Source organism: Mastacembelus armatus, unplaced genomic scaffold, assembly GCF_900324485.2.
Source record: "Mastacembelus armatus unplaced genomic scaffold, fMasArm1.2, whole genome shotgun sequence".
Taxonomy (NCBI): Eukaryota; Metazoa; Chordata; class Actinopteri; order Synbranchiformes; family Mastacembelidae; genus Mastacembelus; species Mastacembelus armatus.
In genome coordinates, this window is record NW_022872938.1 from 2145028 (window position 1) to 2161986 (window position 16959).

General features: G+C 38.3%; 1 protein-coding gene across 2 annotated transcripts in view; it reads right to left on the bottom strand.

Annotated features, from left to right (window-relative positions):
* pld1b (phospholipase D1b) overlaps positions 1–6835 on the bottom strand; it is a 59166-nt gene extending 52331 nt beyond the window's left edge. For both annotated transcript variants that reach the window (XR_003295628.1, XM_026305700.1), the window contains exon 1: positions 6754–6835. The gene's annotated coding sequence lies outside the window, so the exon portion shown is untranslated. The remainder of the gene's footprint in view (positions 1–6753) is intronic.
* Positions 6836–16959: the final 10124 nt, after the last annotated feature.

The window sequence follows — 16959 nt, forward strand, 5'->3', positions numbered from 1 at the left end:
ATTAAACTTTCATCCTCAGAACAGTTATAACTCATTTGAGAGCCTCACTCTTAGTCTCTCACATCCAAACTGGAAAACACAAAAACCAGTTCTACTTGTCATTTTGTACCGTCCACCTGTTCCTTACTCAGAGTTTTTAACTGAATTCCCTGACTTCCTGTCTGATTTAGTGCTTAGATCAGATAAAGTCATTATAGTGGGAGATTTTAACATTCATGTAGATGTTGAAAATAACAGCCTCAGCATTGCATTTAATTCTATATTAGATTCAATTGGTTTCATTCAAAACGTTAATAAACCCACCCACTGTTTTAATCACACCCTTGATCTTGTTCTGACCTATGGCATCGAAATTGAACATCTAATAATTTTCCCCCCAAATCCTGTTTTGTCAGATCATTCTTTAATAACTTTCGAATTTAAAATGATGGATCATGCAGCGTCTGGAAGAAAATTCCACTACAGCAGATGTTTATCCGACAACGCTGTTAATAAATTTAAGAAAATGATTCCATCTTTATTTGCATCTATGCCAAGTATAAACATAATGGAGGGCAGCTGCCTTAATCCTACTCCCTACCAAATTGATCATGTTGTTGACAGCGCTGTAACCTCACTGCGTGAAACGCTTGATTCTGTAGCCCCTCTGAAAAAGAAGTTAGTGATTCAGAGAAGACTAGCCCCATGGTATAATTTACATGTTCGTACCTTAAAGCAGGCATCACGAAGGCTGGAAAGGAAGTGGCGTTCCACAAACTTAGAGGAAATTTTTCTAGCCTGGAAAAACAGTCTATTAACATATAAAAAAGCTCTCCGTAAAGCCAGAACTGCATACTATTCATCACTAATAGAGGAAAATAAGAACAATCCCAGGTTTCTTTTCAGCACTGTAGCCAGGCTGACAAAAAGTCACAGCTCCGTTGAGCCCAGTGTTCCCTTAGCTCTCAGCAGTGATGAATTTATGAGTTTCTTTACAAATAAAATCACAACTATTAGAGATAAAATTCAGCAGATGCTTCCTATACCTGCAATAAATGAATCTTTTACTACAGTAGCTCTTGAATCATCTGTAGGACCTCGGTTATGTTTAGACTGCTTCTCTCCTATAGATCTCTCTGAATTTACATCAGTAGTTGCTTCATCGAAATCATCAACGTGTCTCTTGGACCCCATCCCGACTAGACTGCTTAAAGGCACCCTGCCATTAATGAACTCATCTTTACTGGACTTGGTAAATTTATCTCTAGTATCAGGCTACGTACCACAGGCCTTTAAGACTGCAGTAATCAAACCTTTACTCAAAAAGCCTAGTCTTGATCCAGGTGTCTTGGCTAATTACAGACCAATATCCAACCTGCCATTTATTTCTAAAATCCTAGAAAAAGCTGTTGCTAAGCAGCTATCAGACCACTTACACAGGAATGAACTATTTGAAGATTTCCAATCAGGATTTAGAGCACATCATAGTACAGAAACAGCACTGTTGAAAGTTACCAACGATCTTCTCTTAGCCTCAGATAATGGACTTGTTTCGATACTTGTCCTCCTAGACCTTAGTGCAGCATTCGACACCATTGACCACAACATCTTATTACAGAGACTGGAGCATGTGATTGGTATCAGAGGAACAGCGTTAAAGTGGTTCCAATCCTATTTATCGGACAGATTCCAGTTTGTTCATGTCCATGATGAACCTTCCACACGAACAAAAGTTAGTTATGGAGTTCCACAAGGTTCTGTGCTAGGACCGATTCTGTTCACCCTGTACATGCTTCCTTTAGGATATATCATTAGGAAGCACTCTATTAATTACCACTGCTATGCGGATGACACTATCTATTAAACCTGTTAACACAAACCAGTTAACCAGACTTCAAGCCTGTCTAACTGACATAAAGGCTTGGATGACCAGTAACTTTTTACTTTTAAACTCGGAGAAAACAGAAGTCATTATATTTGGGCCTAAAAATCTCAGAAATAACTTTTCTAAAATTATAGCTACTCTAGATGGCATAGCCCTGGCCTCCAGCACTACTGTGAAAAACCTTGGAGTTATTTTTGACCAGGACATGTCCTTTAACTCACACATAAAACAAATTTCTAGAACTGCATTCTTTCACCTGCGCAACATTTCCAAAATTAGGAACATCCTGTCTCAAAATGATGCAGAAAAACTAGTCCATGCGTTTGTTTCCTCAAGGCTAGATTACTGTAACTCATTACTATCTGGATGTCCTAATATCTTAATAAAAAGCCTCCAATTAATCCAGAATGCCGCAGCCAGAGTCCTGACAGGAACTAGCAAGAGAGATCATATTTCTCCTATATTGGCTTCTCTTCATTGGCTCCCTGTAAAATATAGAATAGAATTTAAAATCCTTCTTCTCACATACAAATCCCTTCATAATCAAGCTCCTTCATACCTTAAAGACCTCATAGTACCATATTATCCCAATAGACCACTTCGCTCTCAGAGTGCAGGCCTACTTGTGGTTCCCAGAGTTCTCAAAAGCAGAATGGGAGGCAGAGCCTTTAGCTATCAAGCTCCTCTCCTGTGGAACCAGCTCTCAGCCTGGGTTCAGGACGCAGACACTCTCTGTACTTTTAAGGCTAGACTTAAAACCTTCCTCTTTGACAAAGCATATAGTTAGGGCTGGCTTCAGGCAACCCTGAACCATCCCTTAGTTAGTTATGCTGCTATAGGCCTAGACTGCCCGAGGACCATCGGTGCACTGAGCTCCCCTACCCTACCCCCCCCCCCTTCTCTCCCACCTCATGTATATTCCACCATTGAATGTTACTAACCTTGTGCTCTCTCTTTCCCCTAGTTTGTGCTCTCTCCCTCCCTCTCTCTCTCTCTCTCTCTGTACCTTCTGCAGGTGTCCCTGGTACTGGAGCTGTTTATCGCTGATGTGCAGTTACTGGCCCCACCAACTTGCAGTGTCTATTTGTTGTTTATTGTTGCTGTTCTTTTCTCTCTGCTCTATCCACTCACCCCAACCGGTCGAGGCAGATGGCCGCCCAAACTGAGCCCGGTTCTGCTGGAGGTTTTTTTCTTCCGTTAAAGGGAGTTTTTTTCCTCTCCACTGTCGCCAAGTGCTTGCTCATAAGGGAATTGTTGGGTTTTTAGTTTTAGTTTTTGTAAAGTGCCTTGAGATGATTTGTATTGTGATTTGGCGCTATACAAATAAAATTGAATTGAATTGAATTGAACTAGTGAAAAATGTCATATAATTAGAACCCATGGTGACATTTTGTTATAGTGTTAAAAAAACAAGTTCATATATATTCAGAATAACACTACCACATAAAACTAAAAAATACAGAAAAAAACCTTTAGGGTAACTTCCAGTCTCAGTCTTTTAATTTACGACCTCAGTTCCTGCTGTTGTTGTAGTGCTCCCCGTTATCCCTATCAGTGGGTGTGGGTGTGTGTGTGTATGTGTGAATGCATGTCTGCGTAATTGCTCTTCCAGCAAATACAGTCCACAGCACAGGAGATGGGAGTGCTTAATTGACTTTGTGGGTGTGTATCTGATTTTATAATACACACACACACACACACACACACACACTCAGTATCCTACCTGTGTATAACAATACTAGAGCCAAATCCATTAGTCAGTCTCCACGGCACTGAGCAAGTTAGTCAGCTAGCCCTATTGATTTATGAAAAAACTGCATCCAAACACCAGAAGAGATGGTCTTCTTAAAACACAAACCAGCAGAAGACACAACAAACTGAATAGAAATGAACAAAAAAAGTATTTTTTCCACCTTCTTCCTCTCTTATCTCTCAGACTTCCTTTGTTGACTTCTCATGTATCACGTAACAGTGATATTACAGCAACCCTTCAATGCCCAGAGTTGTTACTCCACAAGCATTGCAGCATGAGCACAGTGTCATTGCAAAACAATCATGCTCGATGCAAATGAACCATTTGGCCATAAAACTCTGGGGGTTAACAAGTTTAAAGGAACTGTTAACATTTATTTAAGAAAATTGATCAAAAGACACGAGGCAACCACAAAAAGACGAATGACCATTGGTCAGATTCTTTGTTTTCACTCAAGTCTCCATTGAACATGTTGAAAGCACAAAATGATCAAAATCTACTTGAAGTATCAGAAGCAATCAAATTAAATTAATTCAATATCTGGTCCTTTAATAAAAAGTCATACACTCAACACTAAGACTTCTAAAGTGCTTTTCTGAGAGAAATCTCCAAAACCAATGGTTGAAATTCATTAGGAAGCAGTGCTACTGACAAGTAGAAGTTACAGCTTGCACTAACCATTCATGTCATTGTCCAAACCATAAATTTACTTCACACTCTCTACCCATTGCATTTACCTACAGTGGGTGCCTATTTTCATTTTTAAAAAAAAAGCATACTAGCACACCTCCAGGCAGCAGGTAAACACAGCGAGAGACTAGCTGGTGAACATAAAGGAGCATTTAGCAGCTAACGAGCCACGTTTTCCCCTCAGGAGTTAAAGACTTTTGTCAGAATGGACAACAAAAAAAGAAAGGAAGAAACTTCTATGCATTTGAATTACCAACACCAGGAAAACATGCAAGTCTGCAAATATTGACTTTTCACACACGCACACAAATAATACTAAACTACAACACTAGTGCCTTGCTGTCCGGAAAAAAACGGCAAAAACACCCGCATCTTATCACACCATTATCAGACCATAGCTGATCCACCCAGGCTGGGCCTTCTCTATCACGGTAATAAACACCAATTGTGTCCAATTTAAGCACCTAAATAACTTGATTAGATTTAGGGCGGTATCTTGGTTTGGGTTACAATAATAAATAACTTACTGTGATAACATCATTAACAGTAGGGTTTGAAACAAGAAATGAGTTTCAATTTCTTGTCACACCCAACTACCACAACCTCCTGACATCTACAGCTGGTAGTAGTCACCTAATCATAACATGCTTCTGGCCTACTGGTGGGTGCAGTTTGCCCCTACTGAAACATATTTATGATCATGATAATAATTGACACTGTATGGGCGATTAACATTTATGCTAAAAACTGTACTGTCCTGTCTGATCCTCTGAATACATTTACCACTTGTAACCAGTGCAGCTGTGACTAAATTGACAATGAGCCATGTGAGACATTGTTAGCTTTCAACCTCAGCTAAAATATTTAACAATAATTTTAAAATACTTGGAATTTTCTTTGGGAAACCTAGGATGACAAAACAAATATGAGTCTGAAATTGCTCATTTGGTATCTAGTGCAATATGTTTTACATTTGTAACTTCCTGCATGTAACACTTTTGCAGTATGCGCTTATTTGCAAGTTTATATGGTAGATACACCCAAAGAAAATCAATTAAATCTAACAGGCTACTGCAGTATATCAGACCTTTTTGACTAGTATTATGTGTAGTTTGTGTTGAAACAAAGGGTTTTACTTCGACTTTCAAATGAGTTTTTCATCCCCTTCCTGTCCAGTGAAAATTTCAGACATATGAAATCTTGTAGAAAATAATGCACATCTGCAGATTAAGATAATTACAGTACTTCCAGTTGGTCCAATCTTAAACTACTACAGCAGTAAAGTTCAACATGCACATTAATGCAGCAGGAACAGTAATTGAAACACATCATATATAACTTCAAGTACCTTTTGCTGATAATACTTAGACACATTTGTAAGATTTGAAAGCGGTACTTCTACTTGTAGTGGAGTATTTCCACAGTGTGGTACTGATACTTTCACTGTTTATCCCACCTTGTTAACATGAGGTGTTTCGTAAATAGTTTTTATATAAACAGGGTGATTCCTTAGTACAAAAGTTCAGCAGCAGCACAAACTCCAGTCTCCAAAATGATCACACACTCAAATCAACATCTCTAAAACTGTTTAAACTAAAACTAAACAGTAGCACCTTCAGCAAAGAGAGGATTTACTGCAGGACTGCTGGATTAGACCAATGTCACAGGAGAGGAAGAATCAAGTGTCAGAAATCTCCATTTATGACTCCCTTCACTAAAATCCTGAGTGTTTATCATGTAGAAACTGACAATAAGTGGAGGAGGAAATATTTAAGACACGGCCCCAGTCTGAGAAAAAGCAAACTGATAAGCTGATATTGGCCGAGTGGTTGTGTTTAAATATAGATGCACATGAAATTGATATTAAATAGATAAGTTTACAAGCTGTTTAATGACCCGGCTGATTTGGAGGAAGTGGTTTGTGTTTGCTTTAACTACAATCTAACGAGGAGTCAAAAAAAGGAAGAAACGCGCTGTGACAGGGCAATACAGTCAAACCATGCTGGTACTGGCACACTCGTCAAATACAGGTCTGACCCGCTCTGATCCTGATCAGGAAACGAACCTGCGAACCTGCCTCCTGCTTAGGAAAATGATTTTAAACCACACGAGATTTCACATGACCGAGTCCAACACACAGCTGGCAAACCTGCTCGCTGCGATCCAGCACAGTCCACCAGGATGCTCAGCCCGGTCACTGCAGAGGATAAACGCCCTCACATGACAAAAAACACCCAAGACATAGCGCCGCCACAGCTGTTTACCTTCCCCACATCACCAATCACGCGCAAACTTTACGCGCAGCGATAAATGATCAATAATTACGCGTTTACGCTCCTGCGCTGCCACAACACGAACAAACTTCACCAAACAACGACGATGTACAGGTTATATATTTGAGTGGGCAAACCATGCTGGAAAAATAAAAGTCTGACTAGTATCTTACCTCCGGGTGTGAAGAAAAGGCGGCTGCTGGTTTGAGTGTGCGTAGACACTGAGAGCCAGTGACCAAACCACCAGTATAGTGTATGCCAACAACAATAACCATCAAGACGACTTCCGATCTTACCTTCAAAATAAACCCAGCATGAAAACCTCTAATACTGGGCCAGACTCAAAAGATTTAGCTATTACTGAAATGCACATTGTTACTGAAATTAAAGCCAATACAAATAAACCTTTGGACTTTTAAAACAAGAATCATTAGATCCTAAATGTTTGATTCATCCAGCTTGTTTCAGTATTTCTCCATCTGAAATGAAATATCATTGCGATGGATAGCATTGTTCTACTGCTGCAGAGAAGATGGAGAAACCCCATTATTTCATCTTGGACATTTACATTCATATTTTCTTTTTATCTCTGGCAGTTCAACAATTTGCTTTGTAGCATTTAAGGTTCATCACTGAATTTGAGCAGCCAAAAAATATCAAAAAAGACAGGCAGACAGACAGACAGACAGACAGACAGACAGACAGACAGACAGACAGATACTGAGTTGAGTAGTAATTGAAAAGACTGGGAACAGGTTTGATAATAATCAATTGGCATTTGTCAAACAGATGCAAAATGGAGGAAAACATGTAAGACTAGATGTAAGGATTAATCGGTACTTTAAAATATATATTTATATTTAAAAAAACAAAGATTATTTAAAAACTTACTGGTTACTTAAATGCACATGTTTATTTTGAAGGACGTGTAGCACTTACTTCCGGATACAGTCGCGTTCTCACACTGGTGATCACAGTGAGAGGATTGCTTTGACAAACCACGCTTGAAACCGCTGTGGTCTCTTCGCACACTTAAAGATGTCCAAGTTTTGAAAGATACTAATAAATGACAGCAAAAGGCTAAAAAATAAAAAAATACCACCACAAAATCACATTAGATCAAAGCAAACAAAGTCTTGGAACAATAAAGGAGTGCTGCAATAACTTATGGTCACATTTAGAAATAGGAAGCATCACATCACCAGTGTACACACGCACATGCACGTTAAACACACAAACCTGTCTGTGCAGTGAGAAGCTGTCTGCAGTCAGCTGAACCACATAATCACTGTGTCCGGATCTTTGTGTTTGAGGGAACTCGGGAGGGAGGAGGTGGAAGAGTGTGAGAGTTGAAGAGAGAATATGGTTTCAGAGTAACTCCAGTATCCTCTGTCTGACTAACTGTGAGTTTTATTAAATTAAGCTTACATTTTCTTAAATCAGGTGCGCAATAAAGACATCCTAGTTATGACTCAAACACAAGTGTAAATAACTATGTTTTTAATAGCTGCACAACACTGCAATAATCTCAGGAACATATTAATGTTGCATTTGGTAAAAAAAAGTCCAATTCTGAAATAAAAAATCATGAATGTTGGTCAGTGTGGCACAGTGGGGGCTTTTGAGAACGGTGCTGTTCTAAGAGATCAGTTTTTCTTTCTTTCTAAGAAAAACAATATTTGTATGTCACATTACTATAAAATCTCCCATAGGTGATCCACATCATTTTCATCAAACCAGTGACCTCTCACACCCTGTGCATTGAGGTTGGTTGGCACACTAGACCAAAGAACTGTGAAGGGACTGTTAACTTTCCATCACAAAGTCTATCAAATGACTATAAAACAACTATAAGCCATAAAATGACAAAAAAGTAGATACAAAACAGCTACAAAGAGACGCAAATTAATAAAAAAAGGCTTTGTAACTGCAACTACAAATCATGTAGAACAAAAAGAAGAGGAACAAAACACCTACAATGAGATGCAAACAATTAAAAACACAAAAAAGAAAAAAGAGACCTCTCCCATCAGGATAGAAATGCGTAAGAGGGTGAATCTTTTGTTGTTAGATGTGCATGAGTGAAGTGGTGGTTTCATGATTAATTTGCAGTGAGTGGATTGATCACAGGTGTATGTGTGTGGTCTCCACCCTGTAGGCTATGTGGGAGAACATGTGACAGCCACCATCAGCTTTTATTCTCTTGGGTGTTTCCTCTGTGCCGGTGCTGTTAGATATGTATGGTATATATGTTCCAGATGTGGATTTATTTAGAGTTTATTTTCTTCTGCTTCTGCTGTGTATGTACTATTAGGATGTAACTGTATGTACATGTGGACTTAGTGTGTGTTCATTCTCTCTGTGTTTGACCTATACCGCCCCATGTCTGTCTTCAGGCTAGTTGAGCAGGAAGTCTGTTCCAGCCAGGCGAGGGTGGCCTAACAAGCAGAACCACAATGACCCCAAGAGCTGTTTTCTGAGTGACAAGCAAGCAATAGGTGGCAGACGGATCTGTAGTCTCTTGCTTCTATTGTTGGACTCAGTATGAATTGGCCCTTTCCTCTCCTGTTTTAACCTGATGAGAGACATTTACTATTCCTGATATTTCCCTCTAGCTTAACAATTTTAAGGACTTGGCCCCATACATCAATGTACATCAGTGTATTGTTTTAACTTTTTGATAGCTATAATAAACTTTTGTTTTCTCATTTCTGAGTGTTGTCTTCTGCTCAGTCCTGCTTCAGTTGATTCCATCATACAAACCTGATGGTTTTATCAGACAGGTGTTTCAAATGTCAAATGTCATAGGATAAAAGTGACATTATTGACCTGACTGAGCTGCAGTGGAAGTGAGTGAAATGGCCCCCACAGCATCACAGCATCACAGATCCACCAGATTCCCTCACTACAGGGGTCAGACATTAAGGTTTTTTCTTTTCATTTGTCACCACCTGTTTTACTAATGCTTTTTTTTCCTTTTTTTTTTAAATATGCCACTGAAACATCCACTCAAAGCAACTAAAATATGCTAAATGTGTTTTCTAGGTGTCCTGTATGTGCTGATGAGTTTATGAATCTCATCAAGCCTCAGTGTCTCCCAGGACTAGCTGAAAAATAATGCTGGGAAGAAAGATGTCTGGACTGTCTACTAAATCTTCAACCAACGTTGCAGATTAGTCACGCTGATGAGTGACTAATAATGGGTAGATGGATGAACTTAGCTGCTTCTGTTGCCTCAGCCAGCCACTGACAGAGTCTGTGCAGTTCATGAAAGTACAACTTCCTTCATTCACACAAAAGCAGTGTCAGGAAAAATGCTGCAGGTTCTTATTGCATTTCCTCTAAAACATGTTTATCAAGACAAATTGGACAATATACAAATAGGAGAAAGGGATGACATTTAACATTTCACTCAGTGCTTTGCTGTAAAAATAGGACTCTTACAAAAATACATGTCAGAGATTCATTCACCTTTATTCTAAGCAAAGCAAGCCAAAACAACCCTTATCCATAAAAGCTGTGTGCAGGAAGTATCAAAAGTGTGGTTTGTGACCATGCAGAAACGTGAGCAGTCAGACAGGAAAGATCTCCCTCCCTGAGCCACATCACCAGCCTCCACCTTAATTTACAGCTACAGTTATCTCTGCAGAGAGCCAGTAAAACCACATATTCAAACACACTCTCACCTACACACAGCCACACTGACTCAGTCGGACAACTGAAGGCATTTGTTTGCATGAACGCTGCACAAACATACTGATACACAAACAGAGCTCAGCTGAAGAAACAGAGGTGTCATTCTTAAAGTTAATTTAAATGAGCAGTATGTCTAATTTTGGACAGCATGGTAATGCAGCAGTTACCAGTCACCTCAGAGTAAAAATGTTCTGGGTTTGAATCCCATTTGAAATCGGGCCCTTTCTATGTTTTACATGTTCTTCCCATGTCTGTGTGGGTTTTCTCTGGGTGCTCCACCTTTGTCCTGCAGTCCAAAAACATGCAGTTTCGGGTTAGGTTAATTGGTTACTGTAAATTACCCATAGGTGGGAATGTAGATGTCTGTCTCTGAGTCAGCCCTCTGATAGACTGGAGATCTGTCCAGAGTGTACATCACATCTCACATAGTGCCATTTGGGAGTGATACCAGGGCCCTTGGACTCATCAAAAGGAAGACAATGTGTGGATGGATGTGTAATTCTAAATTCTAAAATAAATAATTGTTACAAGCCTGTGGTGTGTTCAAGGACTGATCCTCTTTAGTTTTATGACAACTTAACCAGCTGTTGCAATTTCCCTCTGTGATTAGCATCACTTCACCTCATTATTTGCATTTTCATCTTTTCTCAGAGCTAAAACAATGTAGCTTCAGTGAGTATGTTTGACTACTGCTGAGATGTTGTCTTTAAAATACAACCAGCACGTTTACTACTGAAATGTTTGTACAGTGAGTATTTAGCTCTTATTTAGTTCATAATTGTACTTAACTGTATTTCAGAAATATGTTAAAAATATATTAAAATCTATTTGGCAGTTGTTACATATTAATTATGTATGTTTTGCTGATTATATTCAAGTACAATTCGAACATGTTGAAAGAATTTACACAGGTAATTATGCTTTTAATTTAAGGATCTGGACACCACTGGTCCTTTTATAATACAGCAGAACTCAGAACTCAGTTCTGCTTAGATAAAGCCTTATGAACGTTCTATATATTGTTTAAAACCATATTTTGTTCTGATTTCCCATTTTATTTAACTTGCATGTTTACATAGAGAAAACAACAAAAAACAATGGGGCACAGCAGTGATAAAACACACCGCAGCTTAAACCTACCTATGTCACTTAAACATAAGTATTCAATTCTTTTGGTCTGGCTAGAAATAAAATTCGCTTTCACATATGTGGGCAATTTAAATAGTACGTTCATTGTTCATTTATACATTGAACTTAATCATGATAAAACCTGTTTTCTTTCATCACCCTTAATATGACCTTGAGGTATTTATATAACCTGATATTACAAACAGTCCATTTGTTGAACTGGTTTTTGTATAGTAGATAATTTTACAGCTTAGAATTGTGTTTAAGTTCCATATATAAACCACAAGCTGCTATATTTTTCAGTTCACTTTCATTACATGTATAAAATCTGATCATCCAAGCACTGCTCTACAGCTGATATTATGGCATTGTTAAATTAAGGGCCACAATCATGGCTGCTTTATCTGTAAAAGCCATGATGATTCATATCAACCTGAAGTGAATTAAATAGACAATTATTCATTATCCTGTCTAGGTTAGTTTCTATGTCTATGACTTCTAGTTTTTAGGTTGAAACGTCTCACCACTCATCCAAGTAGCTTCATCAGTCTAAGAGAAAGCTGGTATGGAACCTCCAATTTATCTTCCAGGTTGGTTTCACTCCACCCCTAGACCTATAGACTCTTTAGGTGATCTATGTAAATCAGGTGAGAGTCTTTAGACCCACACTCCAGGTTGAGTTGGTTTCTCTTCATACCTGGTTTGAATAGGCTCGTTAGGTGAACAAAAGAGGTGAGCTCAGGTGAGGGTCATTAGGATCTAGTGGTGGACTTATGTGACCCCTCTTTTTCACCAACTGGCTGCAGAGTGTGTCCTCCCTCGAAAACATTTGATTTGTTCCTTAATTTCCTGGGAACAGATGAAAGGGCAGCCTGTGGATTGAAGACAGGTTATGTCTGAGCTCTCCACCTGTGAAGGGAGGGTTTTTCCACTTGAACATATATAGCTTCTCTGACCCCTCTCTCAAATCATCTATCTTCTCTGTCCAAAATATGTACATCACTGTCTTCAAATGAGTGTCCTGTCTCTTTTAGATGGACGGGAAAACTGTTTACAGTGCTAAACCACTGTAACCCCTCCTCTGTCCTCTTTTTCTTTCATACTTGCAAAGATATGTCCAGCAGATAGAAGCAGCAGTTTTCTAAGTAGAGTCTACTGGGTAAATGTAGTTTTTTCCAGTAACATATTTAGTCACAATATCATAAACCCAACTAAACACAGTCTCTCAAAATATTCTTCTCTTTTTCTTTCTGACACAATTTGCATTTTCTGCAGTGCTCACGTAGGAAGTGAGAGCCATTTGTTTTGCCAGCTTGTCATGACTCTCGGAAGCATTCATGTAAATTTAAAAAATAAGTACCACATTGCTGCAAAACTTTCAAGTTTTAAAACATAATTAGGTTCACATATAATAATATAAATATAGTGCTCATCTTAAACCATCAATAAGCCGTTGCATACTTTATGAATCTATACTTCTGATATTTACACATCTGAACTATATAAATGTGGTGTCATGTACTGAACTGTGTTCAGTTGTCATTTTAAAACAGTGTCAATTACTTATTAGGCTGTGATATGATACCTTAGCACATATGTTTATTAGTTAATATTTTTAAAACCACTGCATCATTAACTCCTCTAACTGTAGCAGAAAATGTGACCTGCTGCTGCAATTAGTTTCTCAGAGCATGGCACAAGTGTTTCTCCAAAGTACCAAATGCGCTGATCGTGCTGCATTGTTGTGCTTCATTTACAGTGCATTACATTTAGTACAGCTGCATTTCAACGTTTATAAAACAGGGTCAACAACATCAGTTTCACTGACTCATTATTACAAGGCTGTTTTTCACTCTCTCATTTAGATCTTTGACTAGGTGGAAGTAAAAGCTGTGATTTTTTTTTCCTGGAGCTTGTAAAATCTCACTGACCTGCTGATGGAGACAAGCAGGCCTATTGTTTTTCAAAATTCTCACAAATGTTGAGTCTAGTAGCTTGTGCACATCACTTAAGCAATTTGTCATTCTTCTGAACACAAAGCTGTTGCACATTTATGTAAATGACTGTCTACAAATGTCAACTGCTTATGTCATGCTGATCAAAATGTGTTATACTGGTTCAATGTTGAATAGTCTTACCTCCAAAACACCCAGGCATTAGTTCATTACAGAGGTCAGTACAATGGTTAATCTGTTAATCATATTTCCACACATTTCCATCAGACTGTTATTTGTATTGTGAGTGACTCTTGACCTTGACTGATGAAGGGGAATAAGGTGCTAGAAGAGAGGGGTGCTGCCTGGTGGAAGGGTAAAACAGAGGAAAGGGTAGAAGAGACCGAGGACACAGATACGTTCCTGAGGAAATAAAGGCCACACTGGTGGATCATGTTGTCAGTCATGGCCGAAAGATGCAGCTGAATATTACAATTATATCGAATTATGTCCTAAATCACTCAAACATTTTTTAGAGATGAAAAATATTTAATTCAACATTGTGCACTGTATTATAACACTGTGTACTTGTTATGCTTCATATTACGTAGGACAGTATTTCACAATACAGTAATACATACATACATACATCGTAACACAGTAACAGTTTACATAAAAGAAATACAGTCCACTGTTGTATTGACAACATGACTGAGCAGTTTGACAAGTCTGTGAATAACAACACAAGAACATCCTGATGTCACTGACACATTCACTGACAAAAATATTTTTGAGAGATAATCTAAGGATTTTCAGCAAGGGTGTGGTGCTGTTTGTAAGAACTGTTTTGAGAAAGGCTCTTGTGCTTTTGCTTATGAGTAACATACCAAGGCCGCTGAGAAAAACAGAGCTGTATGCGTTTACAACTTTAAACCACATTTAAATATAATTAAATATTATTTCCATCACTTCACCACCACATATAAAAAACACTCAGCTGGCAGTTTATCGAGTAGGCTACACCAAGGTAAAACTGATGCAAACAAATCCAACAGTCCTGCAAACAAACTGTCCCTCCAATTCACATCCAAACAGAGTATAATGCAGCACATGCCACATGAACAAAACAATAAAAACACCAATTAGTAAAACAGAAAAATTACTATGAAGTTAACAGTCTCATTATCACTTTCATCAGTTTAGGTGCATTAATTATATTTGATCCCACATTTTGCAGATGTTAGTCATGCAGCCATATGTAGTGGTGATACAAGTTAAACAGGTATGTTTGAACACCGAGCATATGTGTGCTCATGGGAGCGCTTGATGAAAAATTTCCATTTCAAAGCAGCCAAACATTCCTGCAGATCCTGTTGGGAAGAAAAGCCACAGCATGTCTCCATAGGGACAATAAGGGCAGTGTTGTTGCAGTGTTGTTCACTACAGCAGAATCGACTCGATGAAGAATAATTTCTCATGCTGTGATTGTTGGAATATTCTTATCATGGTTATCATATTGTATTAAAGACTGTGTGAATGTTTATGAGGACGATTGTAGTTTTAAAACTGGGCAATTTGTAATTGAAAGGTGAGTTTTTTTATCTACAGGCTGCATAGTAAATGTACTACATGTAAAAAATAAAGTTAATACTGTTTTCGGTAGAAATCTCAGAGTTTAGGTTTAAACAGGTTTTCTTGAACATACGCCTGTGTTTTCAAGGCTGAAAACACCATATTGACGTGTTTAGGTGACAGATGCTACATCGGCAGCTTCAAGTCACTGACCAGGGGGAATTTCTGGTGCAATTTGCTCTTTTAGTGAAATGCACATCAATGCCAGTAATTGTTACGAACTGGTGATGTCGGTGATGAAGGAACAAGTGAGGACCCAAATGCTGGACACGAACAGGCTTTATTTCCCCTGGATCATCCAGGACTCAGGCAAAACACAAATTACCTCCACTACTCAGTGGACAGGCAGGCAGGCAGGCAGGCAGGCAGGCAGGCAGGCAGGCAGGCAGGCAGGCAGGCAGGCAGGCAGGCAGGCAGGCAGGCAGGCAGGCAGGTAGGCAGGTAGGCGGGCAGATTGGGAAAAGCACCTTCGGCGGTAACCATCACACACATTGCCATATTAATGCTTCGACAAAGAATAAAGGAATGCAGGGGACATATATACACAGAACCAAGGACACGGGTGAAAGTAATCAAACTAATGACCAAACGAAACACAAAGCTACCTGGGATCACACAGAACCAGAACACAGGAAACTTACCAAAATAAAAGACAGACAGGAAACAGATCTTGGGGCCAAACAGTAATATGCACCAACAAAAGCTTCAGATGACGGTACACCCATGTAACATTTATCACTTTTGCAACATTATTTTATTCGTATTTTCAGGAAAAAAGATTAATAAATGTATTGGCATAGTCACAATGTCTTTCAGTAACATTTAAAAGTTGAGTCTACAAATGTTCAATAAATGGTTTATAACACACTATACAGTAGTGTATTGTATAGACATAACAGTTATTGTATTTCTCAAGAACTACAACTATGAGTACAGTACTATGCATAAATGAATACTTATAAAGTCCTTTTATGTGTTTAGCTATCACAGTGTATTATAAATAATTTATTAAATGTCAGCTGGTAATAGTTAGTTTTAATTACTAACTTAAAATAAACTGTTAAGTTTTTCGACAAAAACTCCACTATGCAGATTGTTTATTTAAATATGTTTTAATGTCTTTATTTTACGTAGCAGCCACAGCAGAGCAGAAACATCACTTTAAGTCTCTTCTTGCACACATTTTATTTATTTATTTATTTAATTCATTATTTTTGTTAAGTTAAGTCACAGTCACAGTCTGTTTACCAAATCATTTAGCAATGTAATCATTTTATTTAGCCAGACTTCAAATGCTTTAGAAATTACCAATATGTTCTTGTGACATGCATGTGGTCGAAAATTAGGATCAGGATGGATCAGCTTTGATAACATTAGATTTTCTGTGATGTTCAGTATTTCAGTCCATTAAGACAAATATATAAATTTCATTGCCTATCAAAAATAAATATGGCTGTGGAGAGCTGTGTTGTTCTTATTCTCTTCTGTATGAGAGAACCTTTACTGATGGTATTCATGAGCTAAAACAAGTTCACTAGATGGTAGGTTGAATATGGAACAGTCAAATGGCTCAAGTGGCATTAAATATAAGCAGAGCAATTGATGCTGGTTACTTGAGAGCAATATAATAATTTGAACAAGCCTCCTGGCCAGGAAATTAAAAGAGATGAGGAGAGACACTGAGAAGCTGATGGTGTTTATTAGTGCAATATTCAGCTAAGTTATCTTCCCATTAAAGGTTTAAACACATCTGAATATTACAGGATTGTTGAGGACTAGAGAGGATGAGTTTAGTATAAAATGCTGAGGACCAGAAACCAGATCAATCCCTGAATATAAGCCTTTACATAGTATTTTATGGGCTTTGATCTAGTAGTAACCAAAGGATGAGTTGAACTTAACCCATTCATCTCTTCATATTAACTGTCCCTGACCTATCTAATGCAGCAATGCCATCAATAAGTATTTCGGCCACTAGAGATGTGAAAA